General features: G+C 36.9%; 1 protein-coding gene across 3 annotated transcripts in view; it reads right to left on the bottom strand.

Annotated features, from left to right (window-relative positions):
* Positions 1–15,070, bottom strand: part of LOC105467940 (cadherin 18) — a 1,130,742-nt gene that overhangs the window by 836,507 nt on the left and 279,165 nt on the right. The window lies entirely within an intron of this gene.

Genomic DNA, 15,070 nt, shown 5'->3' with positions numbered 1-15,070 from the left:
ACAGAGAAGTGAAGTGGTTGCATTGATTTAACAGAGTTGAGAAACAGTGAGAATAGTTAAATGATGATAAAAGAACATATTAAGGTAAACAAGCATTAGAAATCAAGCAAGGATATTGCCAAAACGTTATATGTTTATCATCTTTCTCTTAAATCATTAAGTTCCAAGAATTTGGTATGCAATGACCTAAATCATTTCATTTTTAAATGGCTATATCTATGCCATATTGAAAACCAAGGTCAAATATACCTAGATATAGACAATTATGTGGCATTTTCTCTATCATCTGGCATTTTGTTGTATATAAAACTCAAAGACTCCGTGATTACAGATACCCCTTTAATCATATGAGGTTTTGATTTTCATACATCGGAATACAATTTTCATACATTGGCGTATTTATTTATTTTATTTACAATGGATAGAGGATTGGCTTTAATCATACATGTTAAATCAAATAGTATAGAATACTGGGAATTATAATAAGAAACTAAACTCACATGTACATGCATCTACATGCATATGTGAAGTAGCTGCTCTGGGAAAAATTTCTTATGCTTAACATCATACTGACAGATCACACTGCTACTGTTCTATCTCATACAGCTTATAGAGAAAATTGTCTTGTTTCACTCTTGAGGGAGGAAGAAACAGAGAGAAGCATGTGGGATTTTGCTTTGGCAAATAGATTTCCTCCTTTTTTCTTTTCATTTATGCCTCACCACCTAATGCAAGCCTAGTTCAGAATATTAATTGTCTAAATAGGCTAGAAACATCTATGCCCTCATCCCCATGGCACACTGTCTTAAAAATAACAAGTCCAAGAATCAGAAAATTTAATTGGTCTTCTTGGTACTAACAAGAGTAACAAAAGATAATAGTGATTAAAATAATCTTAAGAAAAAACACATAAATTCAAAATCCACATGCGACATGATAATTTAATTGTAAGAATGATTCCTGGAAATACATTTTTCCTATCAGACAGTAACTGAAGACAGTTACTGCTGCCTAACTTGTTCAAAAAACAAACAAACAAAAAGAAATGTAAGCTAGTTAACATTTCACTCCATATTGGACATGTGACAGATTTTAGCAGAGCATAAATATCTCCAGCCATTTTTTTGGAAGCAATTATAGTTAACTTATATTGAGATTTCTTCATTTACTTTGAGGACATCATAGCTGGGTAGCAAATGATTTTAAAATATGTAGTCAGTGTTTGTTTTACAACTGTTATGAGTTTCACATGCATCTGTATATATAGCCATTGTCAAACTGACAGAGTACTATCTCTATGTTCTTTGTATCTTTACTTTCAGTTTCAGAAAAAAAAACAAGATGTTTCTTTTGTTTCACTGAATTCTAGTATTTCTATCTAGGTTACTATCCCTTTATTAAGCACATAAAAACATCTCACAAATATTTTTTTCTCTATGTGTCCCCTGATATGACACAGTGAAAGGAATATGGGTTCTGAAGCCAAAAAAACCTAGTTGTGAATTGTGATGCTGTTAGTTAATATTCTGCAACTTGAGGAAGGTGTCTACTTCAATAAATTCAATAACTGAATGTTTAATGGAACACATTATAAATAATGGGTGTTCTACAACGTTTAACTCATGTTTCTCCTTTCTTTTCCAGTAATGATGTTTAAATGACTTATTTCTAAAAACAAACCAGGTCAGAAAACTTCAACATTATCTTTTTTTTAAAATTAATTTATTATTATTATACTTTAAGTTGTAGGGTACATGTGCATAACATGCAGGTTTGTTACATATGTATACTTGTGCCTTGTTGGTGTGCTGCACCCATCAACTCGTCATTTACATCAGGTATAACTCCCAATGCAATCCCTCCCCCCTCCCCCCTCCCCATGATAGGCCCCGGTGTGTGACTTTCCCCTTCCTGAGTCCAAGTGATCTCATTGTTCAGTTCCCACCTATGAGTGAGAACATGCGGTGTTTGGTTTTCTGTTCTTGTGATAGTTTGCTAAGAATGATGGTTTCCAGCTGCATCCATGTCCCTACAAAGGACACAAACTCATCCTTTTTGATGGCTGCATAGTATTCCATGGTGTATATGTGCCACATTTTCTTAATCCAATCTGTCACTGATGGACATTTGGGTTGATTCCAAGTCTTTGCTATTGTGAATAGTGCCGCAATAAACATACGTGTGCATGTGTCTTTATAGCAGCATAATTTATAATCCTTTGGGTATATACCCAGTAATGGGATGGCTGGGTCATATGGTACATCTACTTCTAGATCCTTGAGGAATCGCCATACTGTTTTCCATAATGGTTGAACTAGTTTACAATCCCACCAAGAGTGTAAAAGTGTTCCTATTTCTCCACATCCTCTCCAGCACCTGTTGTTTCCTGACTTTTTAATGATCGCCATTCTAACTGGTGTGAGATGGTATCTCATTGTGGTTTTGATTTGCATTTCTCTGATGGCCAGTGATGATGAGCATTTTTTCATGTGTCTGTTGGCTGTATGAATGTCTTCTTTTGAGAAATGTCTGTTCATATCCTTTGCCCACTTTTTGATGGGGTTGTTTGTTTTTTTCTTGTAAATTTGTTTGAGTTCTTTATAGGTTCTGGATATTAGCCCTTTGTCAGATGAGTAGATTGCAAAACTTTTCTCCCATTCTGTAGGTTGCCTGTTCACTCTGATGGTACTTTCTTTTGCTGTGCAGAAGCTCTTTAGTTTAATTAGATCCCATTTGTCAATTTTGGCTTTTGCTGCCGTTGCTTTTGGTGTTTTAGACATGAAGTCTTTGCCCATGCCTATGTCCTGAATGGTACTACCTAGGTTTTCCTCTAGGGTTTTTATGGTATTAGGTCTAACATTTAAGTCTCTAATCCATCTTGAATTAATTTTTGTATAAGGAGTAAGGAAAGGATCCAGTTTCAGCTTTCTACTTATGGCTAGCCAATTTTCCCAGCACCATTTATTAAATAGGGAATCCTTTCCCCATTTCTTGTTTCTCTCAGGTTTGTCAAAGTTCAGATGGCTGTAGATGTGTGGTATTATTTCTGAGGACTCTGTTCTGTTCCATTGGTCTATATCTCTGTTTTTGTACCAGTACCATGCTGTTTTGGTTACTGTAGCCTTGTAGTATAGTTTGAAGTCAGGTAGTGTGATGCCTCCAGCTTTGTTCTTTTGACTTAGGATTGTCTTGGAGATGTGGGCTCTTTTTTGGTTCCATATGAACTTTAAAGCAGTTTTTTCCAATTCTGTGAAGAAACTCGTTGGTAGCTTGATGGGGATGGCATTGAATCTATAAATTACCTTGGGCAGTATGGCCATTTTCACCATATTGATTCTTCCTATCCATGAGCATGGTATGTTCTTCCATTTGTTTGTGTCCTCTTTGATTTCACTGAGCAGTGGTTTGTAGTTCTCCTTGAAGAGGTCCTTTACATCCCTTGTAAGTTGGATTCCTAGGTATTTGATTCTCTTTGAAGCAATTGTGAATGGAAGTTCATTCCTGATTTGGCTCTCTGTTTGTCTGTTACTGGTGTATAAGAATGCTTGTGATTTTTGCACATTAATTTTGTATCCTGAGACTTTGCTGAAGTTGCTTATCAACTTAAGGAGATTTTGGGCTGAGACAATGGGGTTTTCTAAATATACAATCATGTCATCTGCAAACAGGGACAATTTGACTTCTTCTTTTCCTAACTGAATACCCTTGATTTCTTTCTCTTGCCTGATTGCCCTAGCCAGAACTTCCAACACTATGTTGAATAGGAGTGGTGAGAGAGGGCATCCCTGTCTTGTGCCAGTTTTCAAAGGGAATTTTTCCAGTTTTTGCCCATTCAGTATGATATTGGCTGTGGGTTTGTCATAGATAGCTCTTATTATTTTGAGGTACGTTCCATCAATACCGAATTTATTGAGCGTTTTTAGCATGAAGAGCTGTTGAATTTTGTCAAAAGCCTTTTCTGCATCTATTGAGATAATCATGTGGTTCTTGTCTTTGGTTCTGTTTATATGCTGGATTATGTTTATTGATTTGCGAATGTTGAACCAGCCTTGCATCCCAGGGATGAAGCCCACTTGATCATGGTGGATAAGCTTTTTGATGTGTTGCTGAATCCGGTTTGCCAGTACTTTATTGAGGATTTTTGCATCGATGTTCATCAGGGATATTGGTCTAAAATTCTCTTTTTTTGTTGTGTCTCTGCCAGGCTTTGGTATCAGGATGATGTTGGCCTCATAAAATGAGTTAGGGAGGATTCCCTCTTTTTCTATTGATTGGAATAGTTTCAGAAGGAATGGTACCAACTCCTCCTTGTACCTCTGGTAGAATTCAGCTGTGAATCCATCTGGTCCTGGACTTTTTTTGGTTGGTAGGCTATTAATTATTGCCTCAATTTCAGAGCCTACTATTGGTCTATTCAGGGATTCAACTTCTTCCTGGTTTAGTCTTGGAAGAGTGTAAGTGTCCAGGAAATTATCCATTTCTTCTAGATTTTCCAGTTTATTTGCGTAGAGGTGTTTATAGTATTCTCTGATGGTAGTTTGTATTTCTGTGGGGTCGGTGGTGATATCCCCTTTATCATTTTTAATTGCGTCGATTTGATTCTTCTCTCTTTTCTTCTTTATTAGTCTTGCTAGTGGTCTGTCAATTTTGTTGATATTTTCAAAAAACCAACTCCTGGATTCATTGATTTTTTGGAGGGTTTTTTGTGTTTCTATCTCCTTCAGTTCTGCTCTGATCTTAGTTATTTCTTGCCTTCTGCTAGCTTTCAAATGTGTTTGCTCTTGCTTCTCTAGTTCTTTTAATTGTGATGTTAGAGTGTCAATTTTAGATCTTTCCTGCTTTCTCTTGTGGGCATTTAGTGCTATAAATTTCCCTCTACACACTACTTTAAATGTGTCCCAGAGATTCTGGTATGTTGTATCTTTGTTCTCATTGGTTTCAAAGAACATCTTTATTTCTGCCTTCATTTCATTATGTACCCAGTAGTCATTCAGGAGCAGGTTGTTCAGTTTCCATGTAGTTGAGCGGTTTTGATTGAGTTTCTTAGTCCTGAATTCTAGTTTGATTGCACTGTGGTCTGAGAGACAGTTTGTTATAATTTCTGTTCTTGTACATTTGCTGAGGAGTGCTTTACTTCCAATTACGGGGTCGATTTTGGAGTAAGTATGATGTGGTGCTGAGAAGAATGTATATTCTGTTGATTTGGGGTGGAGAGTTCTATAGATGTCTATTAGGTCTGCTTGCTGCAGAGATGAGTTCAATTCCTGGATATCCTTGTTAACTTTCTGTCTCGTTGATCTGTCTAATGTTGACAGTGGAGTGTTGAAGTCTCCCATTATTATTGTATGGGAGTAAGTCTCTTTGTAAGTCTCTAAGGACTTGCTTGATGAATCTGGGTGCTCCTGTATTGGGTGCATATATATTTAGGATACTTAGCTCTTCCTGTTGAATTGATCCCTTTACCATTGTGTAATGGCCTTCTTTGTCTCTTTTGATCTTTATTGGTTTAAAGTCTGTTTTATCAGAGACTAGTATTGCAACCCCCGCTTTTTTTTGTTCTCCATTTGCTTGGTAAATCTTCCTCCATCCCTTTATTTTGAGCCTATGTATGTCTCTGCGTGTGAGATGGGTCTCTTGAATACAGCAGATTGATGGGTCTTGACTCTTTATCCAGTTTGCCAGTCTGTGTCTTTTAATTGGAGCATTTAGTCCATTTACATTTAAGGTTAAGATTGGTGTTTTTTTTTTTTTGTTTTTTTTTTTTTTGAGACGGAGTCTGGCTCTGTCGCCCAGGCTGGAGTGCAGTGGCTGGATCTTAGCTCACTGCAAGCTCCGCCTCCCGGGTTTGCGCCATTCTCCTGCCTCAGCCTCCCGAGTAGCTGGGACTACAGGCGCCCGCCACCTCGCCCGGCTAGTTTTTTGTATTTTTTAGTAGAGACGGGGTTTCTCCGTGTTAGCCAGGATGGTCTCGATCTCCTGACCTCGTGATCCGCCCGTCTCGGCCTCCCAAAGTGCTGGGATTACAGGCTTGAGCCACCGCGCCCGGCCAGGTTAAGATTGTTATGTGTGAACTTGATCCTGCCATTATGATATTAACTGGTTATTTTGCTCGTTAGTTGATGCAGTTTCTTCCTTGTCTCGATGGTCTTTACATTTTGGCATGTTTTTGCAATGGCTGGTACCTGTTGTTCCTTTCCATGTTTAGTGCTTCCTTCAGGGTCTCTTGTAAGGCAGGCCTAATGGTGACAAAATCTCTAAGCAGTTGCTTATCTGTAAAGGATTTTATTTCTCCTTCACTCATGAAACTTAGTTTGGCTGGATATGAAATTCTGGGTTTAAAATTCTTTTCTTTAAGAATGTTGAATATTGGCCCCCACTCTCTTCTGGCTTGTAGAGTTTCTGCCAAGAGATCTGCTGTTAGTCTGATGGGCTTCCCTTTGTGGGTAACCTGACCTTTCTCTCTGGCTGCCCTTAACATTTTTTCCTTCATTTCAACTTTGGTGAATCTGGCAATTATGTGTCTTGGAGTTGCTCTTCTCGAGGAGTATCTTTGTGGCGTTCTTTGTATTTCCTGGATTTGAATGTTGGCCTGCCCTACTAGGTTGGGGAAGTTCTCCTGGATGATATCCTGAAAAGTGTTTTCCAACTTGGTTCCATTTTCCCCCTCACTTTCAGGCACCCCAATCAGACGTAGATTTGGTCTTTTAACATAATCCCATACTTCTTGCAGGCTTTGTTCATTTCTTTTTCTTCTTTTTTCTTTTGGTTTCTCTTCTCGCTTCATTTCATTCATTTGATCCTCAGTCGCTGATACTCTTTCTTCCAGTTGATCGAGTCGGTTACTGAAGCTTGTGCATTTGTCACGTATTTCTCGTGTCATGGTTTTCATCTCTTTCATTTCGTTTATGACCTTCTCTGCATTAATTACTCTAGCCATCAATTCTTCCACTTTTTTTTTAGATTTTTAGTTTCTTTGCGCTGGGTACGTAATTCCTCCTTTAGCTCTGAGAAATTTGATGGACTGAAGCCTTCTTCTCTCATCTCGTCAAAGTCATTCTCCGTCCAGCTTTGATCTGTTGTTGGCGATGAGCTGCGCTCCTTTGCCGGGGGAGATGTGCTCTTATTTTTTGAATTTCCAGCTTTTCTGCCCTGCTTTTTCCCCATCTTTGTGGTTTTATCTGCCTCTGGTCTTTGATGATGGTGATGTACTGATGGGGTTTTGGTGTAGGTGTCCTTCCTGTTTGATAGTTTTCCTTCTAACAGTCAGGACCCTCAGCTGTAGGTCTGTTGGAGATTGCTTGAGGTCCACTCCAGACCCTGTTTGCCTGGGTATCAGCAGCAGAGGCTGCAGAAGATAGAATATTTCTGAACAGCGAGTGTACCTGTCTGATTCTTGCTTTGGAAGCTTCCTCTCAGGGGTGTACTCCACCCTGTGAGGTGTGGGATGTCAGACTGCCCCTAGTGGGGGATGTCTCCCAGTTAGGCTGCTCAGGTGTCAGGGACCCACTTGAGCAGGGAGTCTGTCCCTTCTCAGATCTCAGCCTCCGTGTTGGGAGATCCACTGCTCTCTTCAAAGCTGTCAGACAGAGTCGTTTGTGTCTGCAGAGTTTTCTGCTGCGTTTGTTATTGTTTACTGTGCCCTGTCCCCAGAGGTGGAGTCTACAGAGACAGGCAGGTTTCCTTGAGCTGCTGTGAGCTCCACCCAGTTCGAGCTTCCCAGCGGCTTTGTTTACCTACTTAAGCCTCAGCAATGGCGGGCGCCCCTCCCCCAGCCTCGCTGCTGCCTTGCCGGTAGATCACAGACTGCTGTGCTAGCAATGAGGGAGGCTCCGTGGGTGTGGGACCCTCCCGGCCAGGTGTGGGATATGATCTCCTGGTGTGCCTGTTTGCTTAAAGCGCAGTATTGGGGTGGGAGTTACCCGATTTTCCAGGTGTTGTGTGTCTCAGTTCCCCTGGCTAGGAAAAGGGATTCCCTTCCCCCTTGCGCTTCCCAGGTGAGGCAATGCCTCGCCCTGCTTCAGCTCTCGCTGGTCGGGCTGCAGCAGCTGACCAGCACCCATCGTCCAGCACTCCCCAGTGAGATGAACCCAGTACCTCAGTTGAAAATGCAGAAATCACCGGTCTTCTGTGTCCCTCGCGCTGGGAGTTGGAGACTGGAGCTGCTCCTATTCGGCCATCTTGCTCCGCCCCCCTCAACATTATCTTAACACAGTTTTAATTTAATAATGTAAAATATATCTGTGTTGTTTTATTTTTAAACTCCACAAGCATATAGACTGTACTTGTCTCCATGCCCCATTTACCATTATTACTAGTTTATAATCCACATTTTATTTCTTTGCTTTAATTGGGGAAAACATACCTAGAAACACATGCTAAAATATGAAATAGTGATTAAGAACAGACCAGAATTCCGCAGCCAGAATGTCTGGTTCACATTCTATCTCTGCAACTTGTTGGTCACGTGACCTCAGGGTTTTTTACTCACTAATTATGTCTCATCTGTAATGAAGAGTCTAAAAGTAAGATGAGTTCATATATTACATACATATCTGTGTATATGTATATATACATATATAAGACATATATATATGTCTTAAAGCAGGGTCTGACTGGTGTAAGTGTTGATTGCATTTTAGATATTATTATAAGCCAATTCCATTAACATTTTCTCCTTCATTTAACTTGTTTTAGTATTTGACATGCTGTGCCACTTACTTCTAGAAACACTTCTTTTTAAGATACATTGAATGCATTGTTCACATTGTTCTATCTTCTTTTCTGACTACTGGAATTGCTCTTCCTCATTGCAACGCCAACTACAATCTGTCATTGCTGTTTTTCTGGTCTCTCTGAATTGTCATGCCCTCAGTAAATTCCCATTCTGCAACTTCATCTATAAATTCTATCCAATAACAACCAAATATATATCCCAGCCACTTTATGACCCTTCAATTCCTATATTAATAACAACATTCAAATGATCATCCTTGAATAGTTTAGAAAAGTTGTTAAATTCACCAGACATTGAACTCAATATTGTATATACCCCTGACCCTTAAAAAACAAACAAACAAACAAACAAACAAAGCCTTTGTGTCAGTCGGGAAACAACAGATGCTGGAGAGGATGTGGAGAAGTAGGAAGGCTTTTACACTTTTGGTGGGAGTGTAAATTAATTCCACCATTGTGGAAGACAGTGTGGCGATTCCTCCAGGGTCTAGAACTAGAAATACCATTTGACCCAGCAAACCCATTACTGGGTATATACCCAAAGGATTATAAATCATGCTGCTATAAAGACACATGAACACGTATGTTTATTGTGGCACTATTCACAGTAGCAAAGACTTGGAACCAACCCAAACGTTCATCAAAGATAAACTGGATAAAGAAAATGTGGCACATATATACCATGGAATACTATGCAATCATAAAAAAGGATAAGTTCATGTACCATGCAGGGACATAGATGAAGCTGGAAACCATCATTCTCAGCAAACTATCACCAGAACAGAAAACCAAATACCATATGTTCTCACTCATAAGTGAGAGTTGAACAATGAGAACACATGGATACAGGGAGGGGAACATCACACACCGGGGTCTGTTGGAGAGTGGGGGGCTAGGGAAGGGATAGCATTAGGAGAAATACCTAATGTAGATGATGGGTTGATGGGTGCAACAAACCACCATGGCACATGTATACCTATGTAACAAAACTGCACGTTCTGCACATGTACCGCAGAACTAAAAGTATAATATAAACATTATTGTATGATAGTCTATTATTTTTATGTGCTATCAAACACTATTTTTAACATTTTGAAAAAAAAAATAAAAAAAGCCTTTCACCAGTCTCACATGTCTTTGAAGGAGTCTTACTCCATCTCATTTTAGAAGATGAAGAAATGTTCTATTTTCCTGTTTGCGGAACACATGGCAGGATGACATCCACCCACATTCCTTTGCATATGGGTTCCTTGTGCATGGTGGGTATAACTAGCCATATTCAATGAGTTTTGAGTGGATGCGCCATGTTATATCTAATTGTCAGTATTTTTCCCTCTGTCACAGCAACTGTCAACTTGCAGGATAATGGCTGCTTCATTAGCTTAGTTAATAACAAAATAGAAAACAGAGTCCTCAGCTAACACAGTGAATGTATGATGAGCAGGATACAAACATTGATTGTGATCAGCCATGAAAACTGCAAGGTTGTTTCTGCAGTATAACCTAACTTAGCCTGACCCTACCTTGACTTTCATTCATTTCTCATGGTTAACTTCTGTAATTAATTAAGTGAGCAAGATAATACATTATGGCTTCCTTTTAAATTAAAAATTTTAATGTTAAAAATAAAAGCAGATAAAAAATAGAAGACAAAGAGTCACCATAAGGGGACTATGTCTCTTCATTTTTACCACTTATTAGGTTCTCGGCATTTGGATGAAGAAATGACGCTTTGCTCAGCTGTTCATTCCTACAGATGCCATGCAGTACCTGCTGATGTATAAATCCCAAACCTGCTGTGCCTAATGCTGTCCCACTTATATACTACGTTTTAGCCCTTCCTTGAAAACTGCCCAGGTCTTTCTACTGTTTGTCATGTCAAAGCCCAAGTCCTCTGTGTGGCTACTAATTTTTTAATAATTTGATCAAAATTCATATCCTTATACTCCCCAACTTACAATATTTATTAGTCCTAAAGATAGTTTAGAAGACCCTTCGAAAATCTATTTTTAATGTAAACCCGGGAGGCGGAGCTTGCAGTGAGCTGAGATCCGGCCACTGCACTCCAGCCTGGGCGACTCTGTCTCAAAAAAAAAAAAAAAAAAAAAAAAAAAAAGCTATTCTTATTTTTTCAAATTTCCTATTTTTATTACCCAAATCTGAAGTCTAGTCACCATAGTTTTTCCTGTCTCTACGTTTAAGCCATTTTCCTGTCATTTTTATTATCTTATTTTTAATCAATTCTTCTTTATTAATTTTTAATTTCTTTAATCTCACCCATTATACAAATAACTATTTATAATCTGCAGTGCTACAACAATATTTAAATAGCAGGTGCTTAAAACAATGGTTGAAAAAAAGAATCCTGTTTTTTTAGGAGGTTGTTATAATTATGCATGCAATGGATACGCTCTTGGTAAATAACAAGGATAAATAATTTTGTGTTGATAAAACAATTCCCTGCTTAATTTCAGTGACATGAAAAAAGTTTACAAGTTAAGTAATGGTTATTAGTTATGCAGTTAATACATTTTTCAGATATCAGAGTTGTTAATTGGGTATTTTAAAATGTTTCCTATTATATATGTTGCCTCACAGAACAAAAACCTTTTAGTTTTAAATGAGATGGTTCTCATTCTGTCATTTCTCCTTCTACTGACTTCCCCTTCTTCTATAACACTAATGCCAGAACTGGTATAGAAACCGATTTTTTTTTTTTTTTTGTCATTTGTTTTGGTTAGTTTCAAGTAAATTTGATCTTTATTTCTTTTCTGAAATTAAAACATCGTTATTGTTTATGTTTCTTTCTCAACCAAATACCTGATGTAAAACTGTATTAAAAATAGAATCAATAAAATATCTCCACTGACTTTAACATAAAGTTATTGAAGATTAGATTTGTGCTGTAATTGTTTATCATGTAAACAGAGCATGCTTAACAATCAGGTTTTCAGGAAAATAGTGTCAAACATCCCCCAAAAAACATTATGAGAGAAGTTTGTAGCAATATGACTGTTATCTGAGTACCTCCTTTTAGAGTTGAAATGAGGGACAGTACACAGTTAGAAGATGCCTTGATATTCTATTTCTCTATGTGTGTGGGTGTATATGTCTGAAAAAACTATATATATGAATTTGTAGTATACAATTTTACACACATGCATCTATTATGCACACACTCATACACACATATGCACACACCTACATGTAATTATCTTTCAAATTTCCTTGGATAATAGTATGTACTCAAAGAAGGCAACCAACATATATATTGCTGCCAAAATATGAGTTAGATATTTTCACAGGCACTCTGATGTATCTCTACTTACTTACGTTTTTTTGTCTTTAAGATAATGAATCTTAACTTACTTGGCGTAATGGGTACATTTAAGAATGTGATAGAATATGCAAATCCTCTTAAAAATTTACATATAATTTATGCACAATTTTGAGAATTCTTGGATGCTTGGCAGCAAAACCATAGGTGTCATATATAGAACATTTATTAATTACTTTCTAAAATTATACTTAGTAATCGTTATATTTTGTTTTAATATTGTTTGACTCTATTAACTTGAAATTCAAGCATTTGAGTTTCTGTGTTAGCTTTGCTACCAGGAATGTGTATGGCCTTAGGTTCACTAAAATCTAAGGTTCTTCATCTAAAGAAAATCATAACCAAGATATTCTACATAAACTCCAGTACAAAGTGCCCACTATAGTTATAAATCATCTATCTTCTTTAACATTTCTTTTCACTTTATACATTTGAGCCATCCACTCATTTCTCTTCTTTCTCCTGCATGTACCTTAAGAGAGGAATTGCTGATTTAAAAAATTTCAATTCAATCACATCAGCTTAGATGAAAATGAATTAAAGAACTACCTACTTTGGGGTAACTGTGGGTATGTATCTAGGTTATCGATAAAGGATCTGTGGTATTTTGCCTTCTAAGAACTACTAGCATGGACCCCATTCGTTTTTGAGCATAGCACTCATTTGCTCAGAGCTTAAACTTTTTTGATAGATGAGAATATTAAGAAATACATGCTACCATTTTTTAAAAATCCTAAGTATACACGTCGTAAGTTTGTTTTTATATTGACATTTTTATTAACACATATCCTCTCTGAATGTATTAAGTTGAATTCTACAAACTAATACAGAAATACACAAAACAGTCAATAATCATCTAAAGATTTTGAGATGAATGTATAGAAAAAGATGAGAAATTTTTTAAAGAATAAGTATTTCACACGATCGTTCTTCATAAATAATGTTTATTCCCTTCACAATCAAATATGAAGTATAGAACAATTATTTACCTAAAATAGTAGCCAGTGTGTTAATGCCAGCAGTGTTTACTATTTGACAGTAGATTAAGAATAGAGTTTCACAAATTGTTGCAAAAAATAATATCACTGTGCATATATGCATAATTATTTTTATCAATAATATGTTTAGGAACAAAAAAGTAACAAGATTCATTTGCATGTCTCCTCCCATCTCTATTAAAGACACTACCATCTACCTAATTTCTCAAGCCAAGAATCTAGGAGTAGCTCATAATTTGTTTCTTTCTGTCACTCTCCTGGTTTCTGCTGGCTTTATTTCCAAATTCTATCATAAATCCATGCAATGCTATTCATCATTGCTTCTAGCTCAGAGTTCTATCATCGTTTGCAATAGCCTCCTAATTGTCTCTCTGATCCAGCCTTGTTCTACCTAAAATCCATTCTTCAGGCCTTAGTCAATGGTCTTCTAGAAGAAAAAAAGTGACATTAATGTATTCTCTTGCTTTGTACTTAGTATTCTAATTAATATCATGGAGTCCTGAAACTATATGCTAAAGCCTATAGTGTAAAAGCCCAACTTTCAACAGGGGCCTACCGGGCTCTCTATGATCTGCCTTCTGCATCCTTTTTTGACTTTACCTCTTACCAATCTCCCTCCAGCTCACTATACTGCACTTGGCAACTTGGTTCTCCAAAATATGCTTAAGATCATTCCCACATTGTAGATTTTGCACTTGCAATTAGTTCACTGCACTTCTAACACTCATCCTCTAGATCTGTATTTGATCGACATCTTTTCATAATTTAAGTGTCACAAAGGCTACCTTGATAACCAGCAACTCTAGATCCCAGGTCCATCTTATGTGGCTGTATGGACATGTACTCATCACTTATGATTAAACATTATGTTGTATTTGGTTTGCCTACTGTTTGTCTCTCTGGTCCTGACAAGAATGTAATTTCCTCAAGTGCAGATTTTGTTTTTCATGACTTTATTCCTAGAACTAAGAATAGCGCCTGTCACATATTAGGGTATCAATGAATACTTGCCTAATGACTACACTCTAGACAAGCATGACATGATCAAAACAAAAATTAAAATAGAAGACGGCATTAATCTTGACTCTTCTAACTAGCAGTGTGAGCTTTGGCAAGACATCCAAACTCTCTAAGGATTAATTTTCATTTTCAATAAGATGAGAAGATGCTTTCAAGATTTAATATACTTCCAGTATGTAATGATAGCTTTTTATTCATTTTGAAAATTGTTTAATCCATGAGTTTAAATATTGTTTGATTGTGATGTGACTGGGAATTTATAAATTTGTGCAAATGACATTATTGATGTGGAAAGTGACTTTAAAAACCAGAAAAATGATGTTGAGAGACAGCTGAAACTTGAAATTTAAGATCTCTTATCAGATAATATTTAAGTGATTATAATATTGTGGTTGCAAATAGATATTCTAATATTATTGCATTCAGATTACTCCAGTCCTGGCTAGTGATGATCTTCTTAAAAATATAAATTCTGTATTTCAGAATACACATCATTATTTAAACTTAGTGAAAACACAGTTGTAATTGAGGCAGTGCTACTCTGAACAGAAAGCTGTCAAGTTTATTGTTTGAATTAATTGAAAATTATTTGGCTTTGTAATGAGATAAGCCACTAATTAGAGCCTCACATTTAACTTGGAAATGATATGCATTTTTGACCTTGGAGAAGAAGGAAGACAACAGAAAGGAGATGGTAGAAGAGAGATATGATAGCAAAGAGAGTTATAGAAGGGGGAAAAGGAGAGTAGTATAAATAATATTTTAGGTATTATTTATTTATTTATTAGCATTTACACATAATTTTTCTTTTTACAAAATACATATGATTACGTACTAGTGTTCTGCCTTGAAAAGACTATTAAGCAAGTTTTATGATGTACTATATGTTCATTACTGGAATTTTATGTACTCAACTGTATTTCCTATTCAAGATTTTGATGACCCATTTTATTGTGAGAATGGTAGAGTTTTCATAAAGATA

The sequence above is a fragment of the Macaca nemestrina genome, chromosome 6, assembly GCF_043159975.1.
Source record: "Macaca nemestrina isolate mMacNem1 chromosome 6, mMacNem.hap1, whole genome shotgun sequence".
NCBI lineage: Eukaryota > Metazoa > Chordata > Mammalia > Primates > Cercopithecidae > Macaca > Macaca nemestrina.
The sequence above is the reverse complement of the archived record's forward strand: the minus strand, read 5'-3'. Positions and strand labels throughout refer to the sequence as shown.